This window comes from Diplotaxodon limnothrissa, linkage group LG2 (genome assembly GCF_057381915.1).
Source record: "Diplotaxodon limnothrissa isolate DT_005_m linkage group LG2, D_limnothrissa_male_GT1.1, whole genome shotgun sequence".
Classification (NCBI taxonomy): Eukaryota; Metazoa; Chordata; class Actinopteri; order Cichliformes; family Cichlidae; genus Diplotaxodon; species Diplotaxodon limnothrissa.
This window is the reverse complement of record NC_140597.1, coordinates 8,346,217-8,370,256: the sequence shown is the minus strand read 5'-3', so window position 1 is coordinate 8,370,256 and position 24,040 is coordinate 8,346,217.

The window sequence follows — 24,040 nt, the reverse complement described above, 5'->3', positions numbered from 1 at the left end:
ACCCAGCTTTCTCTTCGAGGATCATCTCTGCTGATGAGAGCTGGATCTCAGGCTTTATCTTCAAGCGAGAGCTTTTAGAGTCGCAAAGGTTTATACAGGAGGAGAATGCCTGCTGTTTTTTAAACTTTCAAGGGCTTTTGTGCTTTGAATTCATCCCAAATGTGAGACTATCAATGCGGAGTTCTACTCTAATGTCTTGAAGTGTCTGAGGGAGAATGCTCAGTAAAACAACTCAAACTTTGGTACTCGCCAGTCTTTGTGTGCAGACGCCCAAGACTCAAAATCCAGGAATTTTTGGCACATCAAAACAGTCTTCAATCATCACTTGCCCCACTTGCCTAAACTGGCTCCTTGTGATGTCTTCCATTTTCCTAAAAACTGAAGTTAAATGTAACAGTCAGTATTTTGGCACACTGAAAGAGATCTAGCATGCACTGCAAACATGCAAGTGTTCAGGTCAGACTGAGACCAACAGCTGTGCTGCAGGCAGTGAACATCACATTTCCGAAGTTAACAATGAAAAAAATGTAGGCTTAAGTCTTTTTTCCCCTCAGTGTAACTCCTAGTCTACAGAGATCTTTTGTCTTAGCATGATGCATCCATGTTCAGAATGTATAGTAAGTCCTTCCATTAATTCCTTCCAAGCAATAATATAAAATGCATTTATTTTTATTTGCAAAATGAAATCTTTATATAAAACTGTTACTGATACAATTGTGAGACAATTACAGTGTAAATATCCTGAAAAGTACTTGACAAATTTGGCTCTGAGATAGCGGCCCTGTGCCAGACCTTCAACTTTTTTCAGTGTTGCGTGCCATGAGGGGAGGTGATTCTGCATAGATCAACTGAGCACATAGGCATGCTGGACCAAGCTGCTTCTAATTAGTGAGCACAAAGACACCCGCCACCAGGGCACATCTATTCCAAGGAAGGTTTGGCAAGTGGAAGTCATGTTGAAAAGCATTGCATTACTAACAGTGTGCAGCTCTGGATAAGAACGGCCTGGAAATTACTGAGCAGAAGAGAATAAAGCATGAGGTTGCATTGCTGTCAAATGTTCTGCTGTGTTTATTCATGTATCAGCTGTGTGTTTATGTATATGAAAAATATATATGGGGGTGGTGACCACGATGCATCACTCTAAATTTTCTCAAGGCCACAATATGCTTCTACTACATTAGTACCTTAAAACAAGGTACATTAAATGCTTTTTATGCTACAGAGACATGGGTGCTGGCAGGACCTGGATTCAAGACAATAAGAATAAATCAATAATACAACTCCATGGGGGCAGGCAGGCTGCCACACATCTGCCATTAATGATTGACACATTATTGGAGATTAAGTATTGGAAATTCAGGAGCGGGACCACACCTCCGAACTCGCTCCTTCCTGTCGTCATCTATATAGGTTCCCCCAGTTCTACAAGCTGTACATTCTCGTTTATGTGCCCCATCCTCTCTCCCCTTTTCAGTTCTTTAACTTCTTCCCTTCTATTTAGTACACGGTACAAACAACAGATAAAGGGGATGATAACATATTACATCATCATAATTCAAGCCAAGATGGTACTGTTGCAGAAACACTTTAAACAAATAGATAAATGGCCATTATATGCTCCTACTCCTACATGAGTTATTGTGCATTCCGTAATCAAAGTAGAAGTAAAAGAGGAAGAAGTAGAACGAGAATAGTGCACTCTCAGTTACTAACATTATTACACAGTCATCCACTGGCAGGGATTTATGATGGATTTAGGGGATCCATGTTTAACTATAATTTATTCACAAGTTGTGGATATTGAATAGGAAATTGGTTTGTCTTAAATGAATCAGAACTGCAGTTACAGAACTGTACAAGGATGGCGTTCACACTGACTTTGTCAAGATGCCTTTAAAAAAAAAAACCTTTCACATCATTTTTCACTGCATAGGAAAGCCTCAATTCATACTTATTAGCCGAAACCAGTGACTAAGTCTATAAAGTTATCAGGAAAGTGTGTACTGAGGTCGGTGCTTGGGACGATTTATTCCATGGACTTCTAGAGCTCTGGAAGTGTTAAAACCACTGGTCTCGTTCTCTGGTAGCCATGCATGTTTAAGCCCACTGTGTTATCTTCACTTATAGACACGAAAGCTGGGTGTATTTGTAAAGTGACCATGGTTCAGGTAGTATGTTGACCAAGACATTGAAAACAACATCGCAGTCAGCTGAAATGATTAAGGCTAAATTGTTTTCAGACGTAAACAAATAGCTCAAGAATGGAAAATTTCCTAACTCACAACACACACAAAAAAACAGCAGTTTGCTTCACTTCAAAAGATCACAACCAAGTAAAAGTAAGAAATGATTCATAATTTTCACAATACTGTTTATTTACATCCAGTCCCTAGTTTTCTTTTTTATTTAACATATTGAGAGCCGTTTACATTGAGTGTTACTAACAGGCCTAACCAATGTTTCCTTGCAGTAAAACAGCATTCTATTTTTTTTCCATCTGGGAAGTCTTTGTGAGGTAGGTTACCACCCTGTTGGAACTACAAAAGAAAAAATATATATACTCATCATAATTGGAAGTAACTGCTACAATGTCATGCCCTTGAGAGACAGCAATGATTACTGCATGTGGCCCCCACATCATTGACAGGCGTTTGCTGACAATAGCAGGAACAAAGACCTTGCAGATGGCCAGAGTGGTCTTTTACTCTCCTTTTCCATTACCACATGGCAGCAGTCCAATCCCACAAGGCAGCATAAGGCCATCCAAAAAGGCAAGATTCTGTTTACAACGCAGGGATATGCAGCACAGGAGGATGTCTACAGTAGTTGTGGGAAGCAATTATAACCGATAGCTTGTGTGTGATTACATCTTGATGTTTTGTCAAAGTGCAGAAAACTGTGGGAGTGTATCATGGTGCTCCATTTGGTGCAATCACACAAGGAGCCAGACCTTCCACACAACAAAGCGATGCCTTTCAACAGAAAAAAGTAGCAAGGTCCCACAAAGACTGACACTCAGGCACTAAACTGGATTATGGATAATATGCTGTATTAGATGTGGTACATTTCTGAGTTGCAGTCATGTCACTGGGGTTTCACAGTATGCAGTGTGAGCCAGTATATTATAAATATTGACAGAGGCCACAAAGAGTGAAATAATCCTACTGACAGGGTGGCCTGGTTTGAGAGAGTACACATCTCAGAGGATTTAAAGATGCTGAACTCTTCTTGACTGTTAATGTACCAAATGACTTTTGAAAATTTAAGATGCTTCTGCCGGAAGAAATACAACTTTTCAATTTTTAAGTTAAACCTCAGGCAGTCTGCCCCACTCTCTTAATTGACTATCCAAGAGGCCCTTTATCCTGAACACACGAGTCCAGTTCACAAAATATTCATTGTATTACAAAGTGATATAAAACATTCATAAACAGTCCCCAACTGAACTTGGTGTCTTTGCCTGGAAAGGCTGCTGAGCAGTAGTTTATAATGCATACAGATGGATTTAGGTTCTTCTGTCTTTGAACTCTCCCAGCAAATCTCCCTGAGCATACTAATACAGCTCATTAACATATTTGGTTATGGGGCGCGCATAAAACATGGCAAGACAGCGATAGCTGTCAGTGCTCCCAGTGTCTAGGAGATTTAGTATGTCACTGGTATATGAGCAGGTATTACCTCCCAGTGAAAAGGGTTTCTGTTTCTGCCACTTTGTGACCGGAGGTTAAACAAAAACAACTAACCACAATGAGATAACGACCTCCTTATACTATCATCATTTATCAAAACAAACCCTGGAACCAAGGTATGAACTCTTCTGCTACATTCACACTTATGAAGCAGTCTTTGGAGACTTCAGCATGACCAGAATTATCGTGACCATATGCACTTAATTTGTTTTCACTCCCTTTAAAATGGTTGCTTTGAAGACTGAATGAGTGTGCAACTCAACTCGATTTCAGTTGTTTTCTGTTACAATTGAGTACCACTTTATGTGCATGTTATAACAATGCAGCCAAAAGTCCCGTGACATCATCTGTTTGCGCCACAAACCCAACTAAACAATGAAGAACATCGAGGCAATGGTATACCTGCTGCTCAGTGTAAGGCTTTTTGTCAGACGGGGACCTTGGTGTTGTTTTTTGTGTAGCCATTTCCCTCGTTGTTGGGTTTCAAAAGCGGCAGTTTGCATGGCAGGAGATGATCTCATTGCTCTCATGACGCCACTGACTAGCCAATCGGTGGCATGTAGTCTTTTGACATCAGATTTTCAGATCACCCCAGATTGCTTGGAACCCCAGCCAGTGGTAGTACCTGTTGAATCTCAACAGATTCTGACTTTTTTTTCTCAGAATTCTGACTTCAATCTCAGAATTCTGACTTTTCTCACAATCCTTTTCTCAGAACTCTGAATTTGTTTTCTTCTGAATTCTGATTTTTTATCTCAGAATTCTTTTTCTCAGAATTCTGACTTTTTTCTCAGAATTCTGACTCTTTTCTCAGAATTCTTACTTTAATCTTAGGATTCTGACTTTTCTCAGAATCTTTTTCTCAGAATTCTGACTTTTTTCTCAGAATTCTGACTCTTTTCTCAGAATTCTTACTTTAATCTTAGGATTCTGACTTCTCAGAATCTTTTTCTCAGAATTCTGACTTTTTTCTCAGAATTCTGACTCTTTTCTCAGAATTCTGACTCTTTTCTCAGAATTCTTACTTTAATCTTAGGATTCTGACTTTTCTCAGAATCTTTTTCTCAGAATTCTGACTTTTTTCTCCGAATTCTGACTCTTTTCTCAGAATTCTTACTTTAATCTTAGGATTCTGACTTCTCAGAATCTTTTTCTAAGAATTCTGACTTTTTTCTCAGAATTCTGACTCTTTTCTCAGAATTCTTACTTTAATCTTAGGATTCTGACTTTTCTCAGAATCTTTTTCTCCGAATTCTGACAGGGTTCTTTTTTTTTCAGAATTCTTTTTTCTCCGAATTCTGACTTTTTTCTCAGAGTTCTAGAAAAGAAAAAAAAGACGTGCCCACTTTTCTTTTTTTTTTGGCCCTAATCCTCTTTCGTACAAAAGCCTTTTAATTGCACATTCATGTATTTTGTTCACATAAGTAAAGAGTGATTGAATAGTCACAACGTGTCACTCATATAGGACTGACCATCAAAGTCATGATACATAAGTGAAATAAATGATCTATTGCGAAATAATTGACTATTTTTGTGTAGAAGCTCACAAAATTAATAATAATTGATATAATCTAAACAACAACCAATCTTGAGTTTGTCATTACACCCACGTCTGTTACATGGTTGGAAAGCAAAACATAATATCTGAATTCTAGCTACTGAAAGGACTGCAGTAGTGTACAGGGTTTCCAAGACACTGCAGTAGAACAAGCCTGAGCTTCGCTGATAAAGCAAACTGTCAGAAGGTACAGCACTCTGTTAAATACAGGCTGCAGTACCTTGTGTAGCCCCAGATAGGCCAAGACAAGCCCTCTACTCCTGTCTGAGGGCCTAGCTAACTCGGGCCAACATGGCACTACAGCAGCCAGAGAGCCTTAACTTCAGCTGCTGACACAAGCTGGAGAGCTGCCATTATGCCTCAGGGGGGAGAAATCCTCCCTCCCCCACTGATGGAGAGCTCCCTCAGAGAGGATGGAGGGGACATTAGCAAGTGTCAAGATGGAGAGCTGATCCAGGCACAGTGGCAAATGGAGTGAGAGGAAAGTGATTCAGGCAGACATGTGATGATGTGCCTGGCAAAATGTCTCTTTCTTTGAAATTGATATAAAGACCTCTGTCAAAGTTGCTAGTGTCACTTTCTTTGGTCAAAGATCAGTCTGGCTAAATGTGGTAGATATGAATGCCTCTAATGTCATATCCAATCTATGCCAGGGGAGTTCTCTGATTTGTTCTAAACCAATAAACATCAATAACAGAAACTGGTATAAACGCAAGCTGGGTTTATTTGATGCTAAGTGCATTAATTCTGTATTCTGGGCTGAACACCAGTCAAACCATTACAGCTGAATAAGTCGGTTTAGATATTACTCTGTACCTCCTCCTCAGAAATATACCAGTACCAAGTGCACAGTCAAGGCTTTGTCATCCTTCTCGGATGTGCATTAACATAATTAAAATAACTGAAGTAGTGAGCTCACCAGACCCATTATTTCCTGAGTCAGGGAGCTGCCTTCAATCTCAACAATGGAATTCTCTTGAATATGGAAATAAATCTATTTCTTGTCTAATTAATAACCGCAAATATGAGCATGTTTCATAGGCTATGTCTAATATTCATCAGGTAGATGATAGAAATATCTGCATTTAGACTTACTGATCATTATGCTTTCAATAGTGAGAGTAAATTAGTTGATACAAAAGTATCTTTATCAGCTAGATTATGTTGGAATATTTTTCACTACAGCCAGCACCAAATGGCTGTAGTGTAAATGAACATTTTCCCTTGAATATTCCCTGACTTTCACACAAGAAAGTCAGGGAATGTTAGTAGTTTAGAGTAACCATGGTTCGGCTCAACCAGTCTGCAACATTTTCTAGTGATAAATGCAAACACCCCAACATTACATCCATGAGTTATTACTACACGTCCTATCCCAAGAAGATGACCATTATCCTGCTGCAACAGCCTCCACTTTGTTTATCAGAGAGGTTCAGCACCAATGTTGGATAATAAGGTCTGTTTCCCAGGCAGCCTTTCAGTTCATCCCCAAAGGTCAAGCCTCTCTGATCAGCAGAGAAAAAAAAAGATTTCAGCGCAAACCTCACAGTGTTAATGTTAATGTTTTTTTCTTTATTTTCACGACTGTTTACATTGTCGATTCTCACTGAAGGCATCAAAACTATGAATGAACACCTATGGAATTGTGTAGTAAACAAAAAAGTGCGAAATAACTCAAAACATGTTTTATATTTTAGATCCTCTCCTTTGATTACTGCTTTGCACACTCTTGGCATTCTCTCCATGAGCTTCATGAGGTCCTCCAGACCTACTGAAATACCTGTTGATTTCAGAAGGGTGAAACAAGCCTTTTCATAAATCATAGGAGAAAATTTGTGCCATGTAAACAACTCGGCTCTATCCAAAAATGAAAAACGTATTAGGAATTCACTTCCACACTTCTTTTATTTTTTTATGTACACAGATTTGTACATTTTACCTTTTACTAAAGAAAATGATATTTGCCAGTGAAGGTGTTCAATTTGTGTAGTGATAATTGAAAAAGAATCTGAAAAACACACACCACTTTACACTGCTGTTATCTTTGCAGTAATAAAATAGTCGCTTACTTGGCATTCGAAGAGCAGATATTGTATGATTTGTATTTTAACACTGCTCATTTCAGCACCTTTCATTAAACTGAGTTGTCTTCATATTGCTGAGTTGTGATCATCTTACATCAAACACTTGTACAGCAGCAAGCTTTATTCACAATTCCACTGCCCTTGAAAATTCTATTATAGAAATCCATTTGGTGGACTGAAATGACTTATTCCCCGAAGCCTTTGAACCTCTGCAGAGCTGGTCAGCCTGCAGACGTGTGGCAGGTTCCCACTCAGACATAATGACAAGCGCGTGGTGCAAAGTGACAGGTCGACACCTCGCCTCCCTGTAGAGAGGTCACACGGAAGGTGGTGACACTTATCATCTCTTCAGATGTTGTCAAATGCCCGCCGTGGAAAGACATGCAATCAATACAGCTTGACAGATGATGGAAGTGTAAGGAGTGGGCTGAAAGACATGGTGGCTCTATGATAACCCGGGCTGAGGCCATTTTTTTAAGAAAGTGTGATGTCTTGTATCATTAACTCTCGGCACATCCGTTCAGTATAAAAATATAGCTTCAAATTACACATTTTCCATTCAAGTCTTTCCTTTGGGGTTTTTCTTTATTAGAGGGGGCAGCAATATCAACCAAAGACCTTCAGGACTGGAGTTGGAAGACATCACTACAGTGATCCTGAATCTGTGCACCTCCCCATGTGCAGCTGTCCAGATGCTGGCCTGTAAACAGCCACGAAGACTGAAGATTAATGTATGGTCTGACACACAGAAATTAATCAGGGGCAGCAGCACAGTGATCACAATATCTGTTTCCAATCATAAAGTGTTTTCCTGCCATAACTGAAGATGGAAAGTATTTGGTGACCTCACTCCAGTCGGCAGGGAAAGAACGTAACACTGAGCTTAATTTTTGTTTGTCTTTCCTTTTTATCCCCATTTCACCTGTTTTATTTCTGTGATTTATAGCTTACTTTAGGTTTAATTTTGTTTTATTATTTTTTGACTGCACTCTGTGTTAAAAGATCAAAAGACAGTGAGATTATTACTATACTGCAAGATAACCTATCAATGAAACCTGGGCCCTGAAGCTGGTTTTCTCTGATTGCCAAGTTATAATCCAGCTCTAAGGAAACAACAGTTTCCTGCACTGGAGAGACCACTTGTTGTCATTTTGACATTTTAAAACACTCTGTGGTCTGTGTAGTGAAACGCACATATGCTTATCCCTTAGCTGGATATTAATAAAATAAATACACAGATGTACGTCTTGATGGATGCATTGATGGATTAGTGGATGGTAATAATGATTATGCAGGAAAAATAAACTGAATAAGTTCTTCTGGAACTTATGGAAAAATAATGAGCTGTAATCTTCACAGTGAGGAAGAAACTGAAAATCCTTCTTTTATCTTTAAGACAACATCAAGGTAATGTAACATGAGATAAAATGTTGAAAAAAAATTGATATAAGAATATATGTTTTAATGAATCCTTAATCATCTGTAAAATAAAACATGAAAAACGGCTAAATAAAATGAATACAGTCAAATATATGCTCAGTGTAACAGTTCTTAGACTACTGCACCACGCTGTGTTGACATTATGTTGTTAGCTCACTCCTACAACTGTTCCTCTTTCCCACCTCCATGCTTCCAGCTGTTACCCAATGTAAGGCTGCTGATGCGTGGTGTAGTAAACACCATCAAAAATAAAATTAATGGATGAACCAACTTTTTTGAGGCAGGATCACACCCGTCTTAGTGTATCGCTGTTTAGAACACTGCTATTTAAGTTAAGTTCATTCCAAATTCCTCATTATTGACCTCAGACTTAAGCAGAGAGCAAACATGAAATTCAACTTTAATGTTAACGGCCATCACTGGTGATAAGATTTAGGTCTGTGGAATCAAAGAATCAAAGACCAAACAATAGTTTTCAGTGGAGGAGTTTGCGCCAGGTCTCCAAGGCTGAAGGTACTGCATCAGGTCAGGAGCATGCATGTTGTTTGTTCGTGGCGTGGTGCCGTGTGAATTTGTGAATTATATCTCATAATAATCAGAAAGCTAGAGAAAAGCAAATGAATAAGCATGTTCAGAGAAAAGCAAACCTTTGGAAGAACATCCTTTATCCAACCCAAAGAGTGTCATTAGACATCAGCTGGATTTAAGTAGCAACTGATGTTATAAACATGCCGAAAATATCCCTTAGACCCAATGTGCCCACTACATACATGCACCTGGAGTCCTGATGCATGTATGCAGTGGACAGCAATGTTAACATAATTCAGGAAAATATTCGATTATGTTTTTTTATGGCTTAAAATGCATAAAAAATCTATAGAAAACAACAGTGCTGGCACAAGTATATGTAATATTTAGAGATCTAATGCTCACTATCGGCTGTTCCTCTTTGGCCTCTATAGTTTGTTTATATATTTAACTTTTTTTACAACGTAATTTTTATATAGAGTTAATTTATCTCTGAAGATGAGCAGATATGTTTGGGAGTTTTATCCCCTGAACATGTGTTTCTTTTCATTCACTTTGATATTAGACTACATTTGAGAAGCATAGCTGCACCCAGATTCATTATTAGTCCATGGAACATAAAAATATTGACTTTTGAGATCCATGGCCCAACAATACTGAGATTGGTACTGAGGTTGGATTGGAGTTTTGCTCAGTGGCATTGGCCTTCCTTTATTATTTTTTCTTATGCTGCTCCATTTCGCCCAGTGTTCCAGGCAGGAAACCAATGGTTTACTCCTCTTTTACTATTCCTTTTCCCCTTACATAAATCCTTTTGTCATTCTCCACAGTTGGTGCAAGGCTTAATGTTAACACCCTGAAACTAGCAATGATTGCATCAGCTGAGACTTGTAACATTTACAAGAGATGAGAAAAGCCATGATACTTAATACACTGGAGAAAAAAACACAACGTGAACAATGGTTGGATAAGCTGATTAACAAACCGAGTAGCGCGGGCTTCTTTATCACCAATATGATTACTGCCAACAGGTTTCTATACAGAGCAGCCGTGACCTTGTATTAACGAATTTCAGCCTGCTTACAATTATCATCTTACAGAGGCCATATTTAAGGCACCACTGATTGTGCCGAGGCACTAAGTACAGATTTAAAGGGAAACTATTTCATTCAGTCTTTGAGAACACTTATTAGTTAACTAGGAGAGCAGTAGCGCTGTGAGTCAGCCTTATTTTCCTTCTCCGTGCCTGTGAAATGGAATCAAACTGGGGTGAGATAATGCCTGAGTTGGCAGTCAGGCACTGTGCCCACATCCTTTATCCAGGAAGTCGGCTCCAACAAGAGCAGTGCACTCCTGCCACCTGCTGGGCTGATGTGAATGTGCAGCTCACAGAACAGACACATGGCAGACTGACAGGTCCTGACCACTTGGCTGTGCTCAAAATGTTAGAAAAGGTCAGGACATTCTCTTGGCTCGGCTGTCAGATTTGCTGCAGTTACTCTCCAAAGGATTTCTCTCTCTCTTTCTCTCTCACACACACACACACACGCACGCACACACAACACACACAAATCCACCTGCTTTGATCAACCACTACGTTGTACAGCCAAAGGTTAAATGCCTTTCTCAAGGGGACATTGGCAATATTTCTTGTATACTGTTGTGACTGATCCCACTGCAGTTCAGTGAATACAAACAGCAAGTCTATTTTCTACCTCTATGGCTCCTTACACAGATCATTACTGCTCCTGCACATTTAACATGTAAGACAGTGTATGGCATTTTTCTTCATTACAAATTCAGTGGCTCATGAATTAGCATTTTCATAAAGCAGTTATTCTTGGCCATTTAGCAATACTGAAACTAGACAATGAGTGCTAAGCAGTTTGAAACTGAAGAAATTAATTGGAATGGAAGTTACTGGCAACTATTTCAGGCACATCATGTAAAGTAACATGAGGGACAGGAAGTAGTACCGTCCAAAAAGAGTATTTTTCTGTTAAAATTGACATTAAAAATCTATGAATCTTAATTATGTTGAATGGCTGGCAGTCAACAAATGAAACAGTAATTAACAAAGGCAAAAGGTTCTGGCAACCCAATGAGGCTGCCAGCTAGGATTTGTATTTAGCCTAGCATCTTGTTTAGTACATGCCCAACATCAGGGGATGAATCTAGATTACAACATGTTGTAATTTGTATTGCTGAATGTTGTGCCAGCAGACCCAATGTTTTCATTTAACAGTTAATGTTTAATACCCCCAGTAATAAAATATAGCACAACTGATGTCAAATTTACATGACTGAAGGCATAAAATCCTGATCTGAGAGAGTTGTTCTTCATTATCAGTATGGAATAACATGTAAATTCTGCAGGTTAGTATTTGATTATAAGATGAGATGCTTTCTGTGTCACAAGTTGCTGTTATCATTTCATTGTTGAACTTGATTTTTTCATTGCCTATGATCATCAAATTATAGTAACTACTCAAGACAACATCTTGTTCTTGTTCAATGTCACAGTCACACAGTCATACTGTGCTTTCTGTATCATGTTGGAAGAGATGTGTGAAGAAGAAGTGTTGTTTGACACAATCACTTCTGAGAATCTGAGCATCATGACTTAAACATTAATGATAAAACTGGGCATCACTTAAAGTGTGTGCTGCATTAAAACCAACCAAACAGCACCTTTTGGCTCTTATAAATGACTTTTAAGTTGACTCACCCTGGATGTTAAATGTCAGATCAACAGACCTAAAACAATTATTATGCAGAGGGTTCCTCACTGCCAAAGATTGCCAGAGTACTTGTTTTCTATATGAAAACTTGGACAAATGAAAAAGAAGAAAGAATAAGTGGAAAGAAATGTGCAGAATCCCAGTGAGCAGCTTAGACATCAGTCTGATGTTTGTTATACAGCAAAGAAATTCTAAATTCATTTTAAGCACCGGGTGATCAGAAGAGGGCGCTGTTTCCTTTCTTCATACAGAACCTAAATTTGGAAGAGTTCCTGAGGAAAGATGAAATACGTGTTGTCTATTTAAGTATTGAAAATGATGAAAACTTTACAGTAAATGATTCAAAAAGTCAAAAATGACCCCAAAGATATTCAGTTAGTTTTTACCTGAAATGAAAAAAATAATCAAACACTCACATTTAATCGCTTAATACTTTAAAATAATTAATTTCAATTCATTTTAAATACTCTTTAATACTTTTGTGAGTGTAAAATGTGAACACTACAGTCAGACTATCTTTAAGCAACAAGAATGGAATCTAGCCTCAGTTGGACTCACTCCTTGCTCTCACACTATACACACAGCAGAGAGGTCACACATGGGAGTCTGGTCTCATTCTGTAGTTGAGACAGTTATTTCCTCCTGTCATTCTCCCGGGAGCAGCAAGGTCTGAAGCGCTGTGGGAGTGCTCTACAGTGCTGGGGGCACATCAGCGGGGTTTGAAGCTGGCTCCAGCAGCCCCCCAGGGGAACAGCTTGATTAATTGAGCTGGCAGATTTATGATGGGCCTAGCAGCTACTCGAGGTGTGTGTGCTCTTGTGTGGGTGTGTACCTGTGAGTGTGTGTGTAAATTACCATGTATGTTTGAGCTGTATGTATCCGTTATCCGTGCACAATGCCGGTGTGTATGCACAATTACTGCCTGTGTTTAGACATGTCTGTGTGTTTTCAGAGCTATTTGTGTATTTGTGTATGTGTGCACGTGTGCGTTGGTCTTTACAAGCCTGATTGTGTGTTTCTGTCTCTCTAAATGAGAGACATGAGTGTCTCTGTTTACACATTTGTCTCTGTTCATTTATATCAGTTCCTGTGTCTGTATGTGTGTGTGCCAGGGTGTGTGTCTGTCTACGTAAGTGTTTGCAAAGAAGCTCTCTCCCTCGACATAATTACAGCTTCCAGGCCTCGGACCGGCATGGGGTAGCCTGGATGTCAGGACTGGCCAGACCCTCAGCATTCCCACCGGGGTGAGTCTGGGGTCTCCCGTCCAGTCAAAACTCTGCAAAGCCGCCCTAAGGATTGATGTGCAGTAAGTTGGATAGTCTGCAGCCAAAACATCATCAGGACCTCTCTTTGACTTCACATTCTTCACATGGCAGACAGTAGGTTGGGTTTTTTTTTTTGTTGTTTTTGTCAAACAAACTTGAGTTAAAAACTTTATAAAAGCAAAGTCTGATGCACCAAGCAGAATATTTATGTGATATTAATTTCAAAAGACTACATTTTATCATCTATCTATAGGTTACTCTATTTTTTAACATACTGAAATTTGTTTATTAAAAATAGACTTTTTCATAAAAATTATAATATTATGTAGTCCAATATAAAGCCACAATCTTCTCAAAGATCAGCATTTTATTAATGCAGAAAAAACGTTGGACAGCTTTAAGACAGACATACGACTCAGATGTTATTAGTCCAATGAATGCTTGTTATTACTTGTTATTAGTGCCATACATCCACCTACAAGCTGAGTAAAACAACAAAACAAAAAAACATATCTTAAGAGGAATAAATGGAAACAAATTGGAAACAATAGCATTTTATGTTTTGAGTATTTTCTATGTTTCATTGTTTTTAAAACATTTTTAAATATGAATTTAAGAGCCCTGTGCTTTTGTTTTGCCACTTTGCCATCATTAAATAGATTTACCTACTCTGTAAATGGAGGAGGTTGAGGTACTGTGCAGTGGAGTTATTGCACAAACACACACCTCCACACACACAAATAAGCAGAGCCCCTGGAGAAATTCCTCAAATTTTTACTGGGGTTTTTTTGAGTGATAACTACTACTAGAGAGTGCAGATGAACTGTGCAGTGCACACAAGAATGTTATACTCTGCAGCTTAAACATTAACTGAATTACAGAACCTGAGGTCTGGAATCTAAAACTTCTGTTTTGCATGCTCTTACTGTCTGTATAAAACATAATTATCTCAGCTATGTCTGCAATGCTGCTGATACAAAAAAGGGATCACTATTGCAAAAACGGTAATTAGATTACCGTTACTTTCCCGTAGGAACGCTGCGTTACTGTGTTACTAAAACCGTGATTTTTTTGCGGGAATGTCTCATGACAATGACGTAAGTGAGTGCAACGTTCATGACAACAGCTGTGTGCAGATCAACAGTGGATAATATATCGAGTGCGGGAGAGAGTATGAGCGTGCAGCGTTTAAAGCGTGGAAGTACTGACCTTACTTTGAGTTTGATTCCATAAAAAGTGACAAAAACATTAGTGTCCGTTGTGCGTGGGAAGAAAAATTATTTTTACAGCGAAAAAAAACCCTAAACAAGCACCGAGTGCGCAACTATGTAATGGGAAATTCACAGAGAAACTCGCGGATTCTTCCACTGACCACTGTGGCACACCTGCACCAGAGCACACCTCCGCCCACCCCACTCCTGCTTTACAGGTGAAAATAGAGCAACAGGACCGCTAGTCTTTGACTTTATTTATTTTCTGCTGTGTTTTACTTGCATCTATTTGAAAGAGTGAGTGTAAACACAACAAATATTTTATTTTATTTACTGGAATGTGCAGAAAATAGGTTTAAAATGTTAAACTAATTTCTTCAAGTGAGAGAATGGTGCATGTAATTTAATTTTTACTTGATGCATAAAGTTAAAAGATTAAAACTGATAAAACAAGTTTAAAAAAAAGAGACTTTTCCATTTGATTACATTTTGTATGATGGATTATGCAGAAAAAGTAGAATTGGGCTGAAAGATCTATCGCTTTATCACCTATTCAGGTTGTAAATCGTGTTTTTAAAAAGTAACTAAGTAACTAAGTAATTAATTACTTTTGAAAATAAGTAATCAGTAAAGTAACGGGATTACTTTTTTGGGGGACGTAATCAGTAATTAGTTACTGATTACTTTTTTCAAGTAACTTGACCAACACTGGTTAGGAATAAGCCCTATAAGGTCCCAGGGCTTTGAGACAATACCAAAATGAAACTAAAATGTACTTTAAGTTGTTTCAGACTTAAAGAGACTGACCCAACACTGCCTCTTAACTATGTTTTCATAACATCAGCAACATTACATTTTTCATCAGCAATGAAAAGATTAATCACACTGTGAAACATGATAACTATTATGAGTTTATACAGAGTTGTATTTCATAAGAAGCACAACCATCCGTCAGCAAAAATATTGTGTTCTCTGCTAAAAACCAAACAAAAAAACGTAATTAGCTCTCCAGTCCAAGCAGTATCAGGGGTGTCAAACACAGCGACCCGGGGACAGAATCAGACTAGAAAATACTGCAGAGTTTTTATTGAATGTTCATAAGTTTTGCAGCTTATACCACAGTAATGAAGTAATATATAAACAACTGAATGACTGACACAGTCCTGTTTTTACTGTTTATGTTGTTTACAATGGATCCACCATAATCTTCTTGGATTTATATACTACAGCATCATTTCTTCATCATGTAGAAAAACTCCAGAATAATGTTGAAATTTCACTTCCTTTTCTTATATTAAGATATCTGAGGGATTCAGTGTTAGACTTGTTCACACTAACAGAAAGTAGAGTTTTGCCAGGAAATGAGTTTGACATTCCTGGTATACAGGACATAGTGTACCTACCATCTGATATGAGTAATTAGTTTTACGATGTAGCATTGTAAAGGTTTGGTAAGAATTAGGCACAGAAACACCTTGGGAACATTTTTGGGATTACCGTTGTAGGCAAATTAAGTTTGTGAAAAACCATCAACGCTGATCGATTAGACTGAAAATCAAAAAACAGTCCTCTGTTTTAAAGTCAACTGTTTTCATCCCACCACCCTGACCTCATCTCTGCACAGTCTTTGTGCAGAGATGAGGTCTCTTTTGACCCTCTTTTAAATACCACTGCCACTGGATGGTTTTGTCTCGTGGCCATTCTGCATGTCATTTTAAGGAATTTGATTGATGCCATCTCAGATGATCAGCAGAGATCACTTAATAATACAACATAATCTCTGAATCATAGAAACTCCTCGACAAATGATCTATGAGTTGGACCTGTGGAGCTCCAGGGTCTGGGCATAACACTGCTCACACTGAAAGCCAAGAGCAGGAATAATTTCATTCTGATATTCCAAAACATGCTCTTTTATACTCTTAACAATACTTTCTAAAAACTCGTTCATTAAGTAGAAAATTCATTGCCTTTACTTTTCTGTACTGCATGTGCAAACTCAGCTAGGACCAGCAGAGGCCAGTATGGTGACAGCAAACACAAGCCCAGGGTCACTTTGCACGTGCTCAGTGATACACGTGGTCAGCACTTGTATCACACATTGTATTGTACAGTAGGAGTAAACACTACTCCAACTGAGCTTCAGGGGGGAAAGCAACATATTTTAGGACAATAGCTTCCTTTTAGGGAGTAAGTTACCATGTTTACTTTGTGAATTATGTTGGTATTTATCTGTCTCATTTGTTTGGAAATGAAGAAGGTACATGAAGAACCATGTCTAATTTGCTGTAATGAAATAAATATGCATCATCAGCTTCTGAGTAAAGTCTTCACTGACCCCTGTTGGCAAGGTTTTAACCATTCTGTTTGACACATGTGGAGAAATCTGGGATTGTAACAGCGAAAAGGCCCCTGTACCTTCGAGCATTGTTCTTTTCAGCCTTGACATCAAAGCGCAGCGCTTCGACAGGAGATGCGTTTTCCTTCCTTCAGCTGTGTTATCGTTTATGATCGATATCAAACAGACACTGTGCATAAATCAAACACGAGCTAGCCAAAACCTCTTTCAAGTTCCAACAATCTCCACCGTTCTAAAACAATACACAAACTGTGGCTGTCTGTCTGTTTGCCAAGAGCAAGGAAGTCAGGAAGTATTGGCCAAACATACCAGTTCTGTAAATAGATAGGGCTTAATGCCCGACACACACACACATACACATAATACAGACACAAAACACAACCAGCTGCACACACACACAGATGGAGTCACTTGTGTCCACATGCACAGGCAGGCAGCACATTTCCCCCCCAGAAAGACTCACACAAACACAAATGAGCTCGTTCCTGCACGCAAATGTGTGGCTATTCGCTCAGATTCACGCAGAAACTGAAAAAACATTTGAGGTAAACAAGTACACTTGACACACTGTCGCTGTGTTTATTGTCATTAAGTAAGTACACACTTACTCAATGACTCTGAAGAGCCCTCTAATGGTGCTTCAAATAAACTGCAAGCAAGAAGGAAGAAGCGGGGTATAGAGGAGGTTTATGAGGTGTCGGCAGTCTGCCTGTCAATATGCTTTTAGAGACAGAACTGTTATGGGATTGACATTGCAATTTGTAGACTTTTACAGGATTATATATTGTATTATATAGTTTTATATTCAAATACCATCAGATCTATTTAAAAAAAAAGGAAAACTAAAATAGAAGCTATTCCATTCACCACAAAATTTTCCTAACGTTATCAAATCCATAAATTATTAGGACACTTATTACTCTATGACCATATCTACTATAAGACTTCTCAACTGGCATGAAGAGGCAACAACGATGCCAATACATTATTTTCTACTAGAACATTAAAATAACATTTTGCTTAAAACTGTGAGTAATTACATGGCGTGGAAACAGAACTATTAATCAGCCATCATTAATGTTAACTATCCCGTCAAAGTTATCTGAGAACTTCATGTGAGATAGCAAGAGCCAGATTTGGCAGCAACAGCCTTCAAGTTTACTGTTTATCACAGTTAAGAAGGCCTTTGGGGGAAAATTTCTCAGATGACTTACAAAGTTTTGTCTGATTGTTTGTTAGCAGGACACATTAAAAAGTAATGGAAGGATTTGCAGTTTAAGAGATGTGGAGTTTGGCCCACCTTCTGGATTGGATCTGGAATTTAATCTGCTCCAACAGTTTACCATTGTAAGATAAAAATTGAATATTTCTGCTGCATTTCTTGAAAAATACATATCAAGCTGACATAAAAAAAAGATGCATTGAACTGTCTTAATGTCTCCTCAGCTTTGGCAAACATTCATTGTGTATGAAACCTTTTGAAGTTTAACAGTAAAAGTGGTTGCACAACTTTACACTGGTGGAAAATCATGTTTAAGGCACAACCATTGTTAAAAATGTCACAGTAGCTATCTGAAGCCTTTTAAGGCTTAGATTAGCTTCAGATAGTAGGCTATTTGAAGCTTTTGTGTAAATGAGTTAAAGTGCCCAGAATGTGAAGGTGTGATGGACTCTAGCGGCCTATATTACAAAGTAAAACTTAATCGGAAGTGAGAGACTTGCATGCAAAATCATAAAAATTAAAAGTACATGTATATTTGGTAAAAGGAAAACAGTGATCCCCTGAAGCCTATAGATAATTTTTTTTAAATCAACTTAATCCAGACTACATCTCAAAGATTTCCCCACACTCTCTTTTGGGACACAATATGCCCTCGTCTGTCTTTTGTGTGCTCTTTCCTTGTATTGTAAACTCCCACTTTAGCAACCTACTGATAGAACGCTCCCAGGCTGTTCCCAGAAAAAAGGAAATAGCATTTCCTCAGGACATCTCTCCGGATCTTTTCGTGGACACGACAGTAGAGCAGATTGTTTTGTTTTACCGAGTTCTCGGAGATGACTGAAAATTGTCTGTTTTGTTTATCTCCACTTCCCCACTCTGTTTGGTCACAAAGCCCCTCGACACACTGCCCTCAAGCAACCGCCATCCCCTGCCGCTGGGACTGTTTGTTTGTTGAACTTCTATCTTTTGTTAATTGTAGATTTTGTTTTTCAGAAAGTGCTCAGAGGGGAAATTTGTTCAGTTTGTATGTACAAAAGTGCGTTTAAGAGAGTCGCCCCTTATCTCGAGTTCCCCCGAGGCCAGGAAGTGACTGGCTGAGAGGAAAAGCTAATGTAATCTAATAGACATCCAAAGAGTGCAGGAGGTTATGAATTCGTCAGAAGAGATGGGATCAGGATGAAGTGCAGTTTAACCCTTAAATGTATCGGGAGGGTAGACAAAATTAGCAACACGTCAAAACAAGTATTTGAGATGCAGGAAATTAAAAACAAATTCCTCTCATGTGCTCTTGCATCTTTTACACAGCACTCAATGCGTGGCATTTCAGTGCTCGCAAGCTTTTTACATCTGGTTTCTGCTGCAGGCCTTTATATGATCATGTAAATACCTTCTATGGTGCATTTAGGGGGTGTGACTAAAACACTCGACAGCTATAATACAATATAGTTAACAAATTCACATCCAGGTTTGTGTTTGACATACTGGGATTTCTCAATCCTTGTGTACCATTAGTCACACACGTACAATTATAAAGTAACCGCTGAGTTAATGTTATCTTATCTGGCATTATGATAAAAATCTGTTTTAGTAGATCTAAAGGAGGGCATCAAAAAGACTTTTATATAAATGTTGACACAGCTGAAATGAATACCAACTTTAACATAAAGGGTGGAATAATACAAAGAGTTATATTTTATCATTACTTTAAATTTAGCTGCCTGTAGCTGAATGAGAGGTTTTGTTCGCAACTTGAATCTAAATCTCAGTTGTTGTTTGCATAATTTCCAACATGCAATTAAACAGTGAAAATACCAGTTCACCAGTCTCTAAGTGCAACAATTTGCATTCAGACCAAACAGCAACCTCTGGAGCAGAAAACGCCAATGCAGAAGAGCAAAAAGTGCAGTTCCTTAATTGCCACTTGAAGCTGCGTCCAAAGAGAGTCGTTTCCCTTCGACTCCTATGTCAAAATGCCCAACTTTACAGTATTAAAAAGCATATTTAAAGTAATTCCCCCCTCATAACAACTCTGAGTGGGGTGATTTTTTTCTTATAACTCATCCACCTGGATAAATTTACTTTTAGAGCTTTTTTGGGGATTACTAATAGGATTATTAATATTGTGTTAGGATTAGTAATGTTGCGGTTTGGTGGTTCAGATTAGCTCAGTGAAATTCTGCTTTTTTATTATTCCCCTCTGTCTGTGTGCTGCATCTGCATGGTTTATGAGTGCAGCTTACTGATAAAGCTTTCTGTTTAGCTAATAAATTAACTTTCTCTTTAAAAGGTGATAAAATAAGTCTCATTAATATCATAACTTTATGTGTGGCATTACATTTCTTCAGTATTTATTTCTAAATTTTACTGACAGTTAAAAGCTGTACCAAATGATTTCTACTGCAGCCCACCTGAGGAAAGATAAATGGACTGCAACCTAAACTATGACATCCTCTTTAGAAGTTTTAGAAGCCAAACAGAAGAGTCTTCAGGAAACTTTGCATTTTAGCAATAATCATAATCTATTGTCAGTTCCTTTTAATCCACTCCATCTGCATCTGCCTTTAAACTGCAATCCCTTGATAATCCCAAAATTTGCAACCTCATTGATCATCCAGTCATTGTTTTTCTCACTCAACCATCTTCTTCATTTTCTGTTTTTCTTGTCGAACCACTCACCTAATAACTAAATTCTGTTGTGTACATGTTCGTATTTAATACAAGCAGAAAATATTTCAGTCTGAAGCTGGAAATAATTTGTTAGAGGCCAAAGAGTTGCAAGAGCAAATTCCTCTGTTGCTGTGTCGCTTTTCAAAGAATAAAATGAGCACAGATTCACTGTAAGAAAGTCATAACAATATCACTGAAGTTCTCTGCCACTCTGCTTTTGCATTTCATGTGATTTCGTTATACTGCTATATCTGTTTTTAGCATCAGTTATACAGCACATATAGGTGGTAAAAAGAATCCATCACAGATATGAAAACAAAAGTAAATTGCTTCAAAAGAGTACCACAAAGACAAGTGTTTGTTTGAGAAGCAGTATTAGGGAATTGTACTGGCAGAGAAAAAGTTGTTTGCCCAACCACAACTTCTATTCAACCACAATGGCAATTACGCCAATTTGTTATATGTCTTGAAGCAGCAGTGCGGGGAATTTCCTACCTCTCTGCTAACAAATGATTACACTATGACTCACTACAATACAGTATATTTAAACAGAGCTGAGTGTTTAGAGCTGCTGGTGTGGAATTGAATGCCGATGAGCATTCCTGTTGTGTAATTTAGTTTAATTTTTCTTTTACCTCTTTGTTTCCCTTTTTCCTTGCGACTTCATTAAATGTGAATCTGATTTGAAATTTTACATCAATTTTCTATCATCTTGAATGAAATGACTATTCGTAATACGCAAAGAGCGGCTTTAGTAACAAACCCACAAAGGATAATTATCAAACTTGGCAGCTCCAAATTCCACATTCCCTATTATTTAGATTTATTCTCACCACTCTCATTAACTTGTTTCCCAGTTGCAGCAACCAACTGTTTGCAGTAAATCACTTCTGATAAACCCACTGGATGCTAACAGCTCAGCGTCAGCAAGTTGAAATATTTTTTCTACTCTTTGCAGTTGGGTAAGTTATTGCTTACTTGGCATTGTCATGTAAAGTATAGTTTAGTATATATTACTATATATTACTTTCAATGTAATCTAAGTATAGCCAAGTGATGCAAATTATGATAAAAAGATGATAGAATAATGGTGGTCATTAGCTTTAATCATTATGAGCACTGCAACTAATTTTAACTAAATGAATTAGGTGAATCCTTAAAGGTCAAAGTAGGCATTTCTATATTATGATTATTAAATAAGTACCATTAGACCCTTGAGAAATATTTACCAAAATGTGCTGAGATTTTTTTCTTTAAACTGTTACAGGTGAAAAGCTGTTCTATGTGGAAAAAAAAAATATTTTGGCAGCTTTCTGGTAACATATTTGGTCATAAAAAAGGAGCATCTGGGAAATCGCAAACCCATATGAGATCACTGAGCTCTCCCCATATCTTTGACACGCTTCCAGCATTCAGCATATGGCTTTTGTAAGCTCACTTACAGAGGTCTTTGCCAAAGTAAAACTAAATTGTGCAGACATTCCCATATGTAGGATAGGTCCTTAATAGGTTTGTTTCATTTAATCTTTATTTGACCGGGAATGTTGCCCATGAACAGTTTTTTTATATGACCTGTCTGACTCTCTACAACAGTGTAATTAATCGAGTAACGTTGCATATTAGAATTGCAAATAAATAATATCCTCTGTGTTATTTAACACAGAAACACTGGATTCTCTACCACTGGAAACGCTTTTCTTATCGCTACCAGTTTTAATAGTTTGCGTCTTCTTTAAAAAATGAAAAACAAAAAACAAAAACACGTTTGTACTACAAATACTACAATACCCATAAGCCACAGGAGCTGTCTCTATGGAGTAAAATCTAGTCAGGGGCACAAATCAGCTGACAGAAAGCTGATGTTCTCTCTGAAATGCATAATGCAACTTGAAGGTAACTTAAATTTTTAATTCAATTGTTCCAGGCTGATCCATGCTAGAAGTCCTTCAGTGCCATACTCAGTTCATAGTTTATGTGGAAAAGTATAAAAATATGATTCTTTTCTTTTCATTTCTTTCCTGAAACATCACCCTGAGAGCAATAAAGCTATCAAAAATACACACAGTAGTTAACATTAATGTCATAGATACATATGATGGCTAGTCATGTTGGTAACCAGAGATGGGCAGTAACGCGTTACTTGTAACGCGTTACTGTAATCTGATTACTTTTTTCAAGTAACGAGTAAAGTAAGGGATTACTATTGCAAAATCGGTAATTAGATTACCGTTACTTTCCCGTAGGAACGCTGCGTTACTGCGTTACTAAAACCGTGATTTTTTTTGCGAGAATGTCTCATGACAGTGACGTAAGCAAGTGCGACGTTGGTGACAGCAGCTGTGTGCAGATCAACAATGGATAATATATCGAGTGCGGGAGAGAGTATGAGCGTGCAGCGTTTAAAGCGTGGAAGTACTGACCTTACTTTGAGTTTGATTCCATAAAAAGTGACAAAAACATTTGCGTCCATCGTGCGTGGGAAGAAAACTTCTTTTTACAGCGAAAAAACCCCTAAACTTCCGAGCAAGCACCGAGTAGCTACGACGTGATGGGAAACTCACAGAGACACTCGCGCGGATTCTTCAACTGACCGCAGCACACCTGCACCAGGGTAACCCTCCGCCTACCCTGCTCCTGCTTTACAGGTGAAAATAGAGCAAAAGGACCGCTGAGTCTTTGACTTTATTTATTTTCTGCTGTGTTTTACTTGCATCTGTTTGAAAGAGTGAGTGAAAACACAAAAAATATTTTATTTTATGTGCTGGAATGTGTAGAAAATAGGTTTAAATGTTAAACTAATTTATTCAAGTCAGAGAATGTTGCATATAATTAAATGTTTTGCTTGATGCATAAAGTTAAAAGATTAAAACTAATAAAACAAGTTTTAAAAAGAGACTTTTCCATTTGATTACATTTTGTATGATGATTATGTAGAAAAAGTAGAATTGGGCTGAAAGATCTATCACTTTATCACCTCTTCAGGTTGTAAATCGTGTTTTTAAAAAGTAACTAAGTAACTAAGTAACTAAGTAATTAATTACTTTTGAAAATAAGTAATCAGTAAAGTAACGGGATTACTTTTTTGGGGGAGTAATCAGTAATTAGTTACTGATTACTTTTTTCAAGTAACTTGACCAACACTGTTGGTAACAAACATTTTTAACCCAATAGTAAAGTAATATTTCCTGAACAGTTTTGTTATTGATTCTCCTCCTATTTAATTTGTCGGGAGTGTAACGGGAGAAGAACAATAAACCATTTGACTTAAGACTC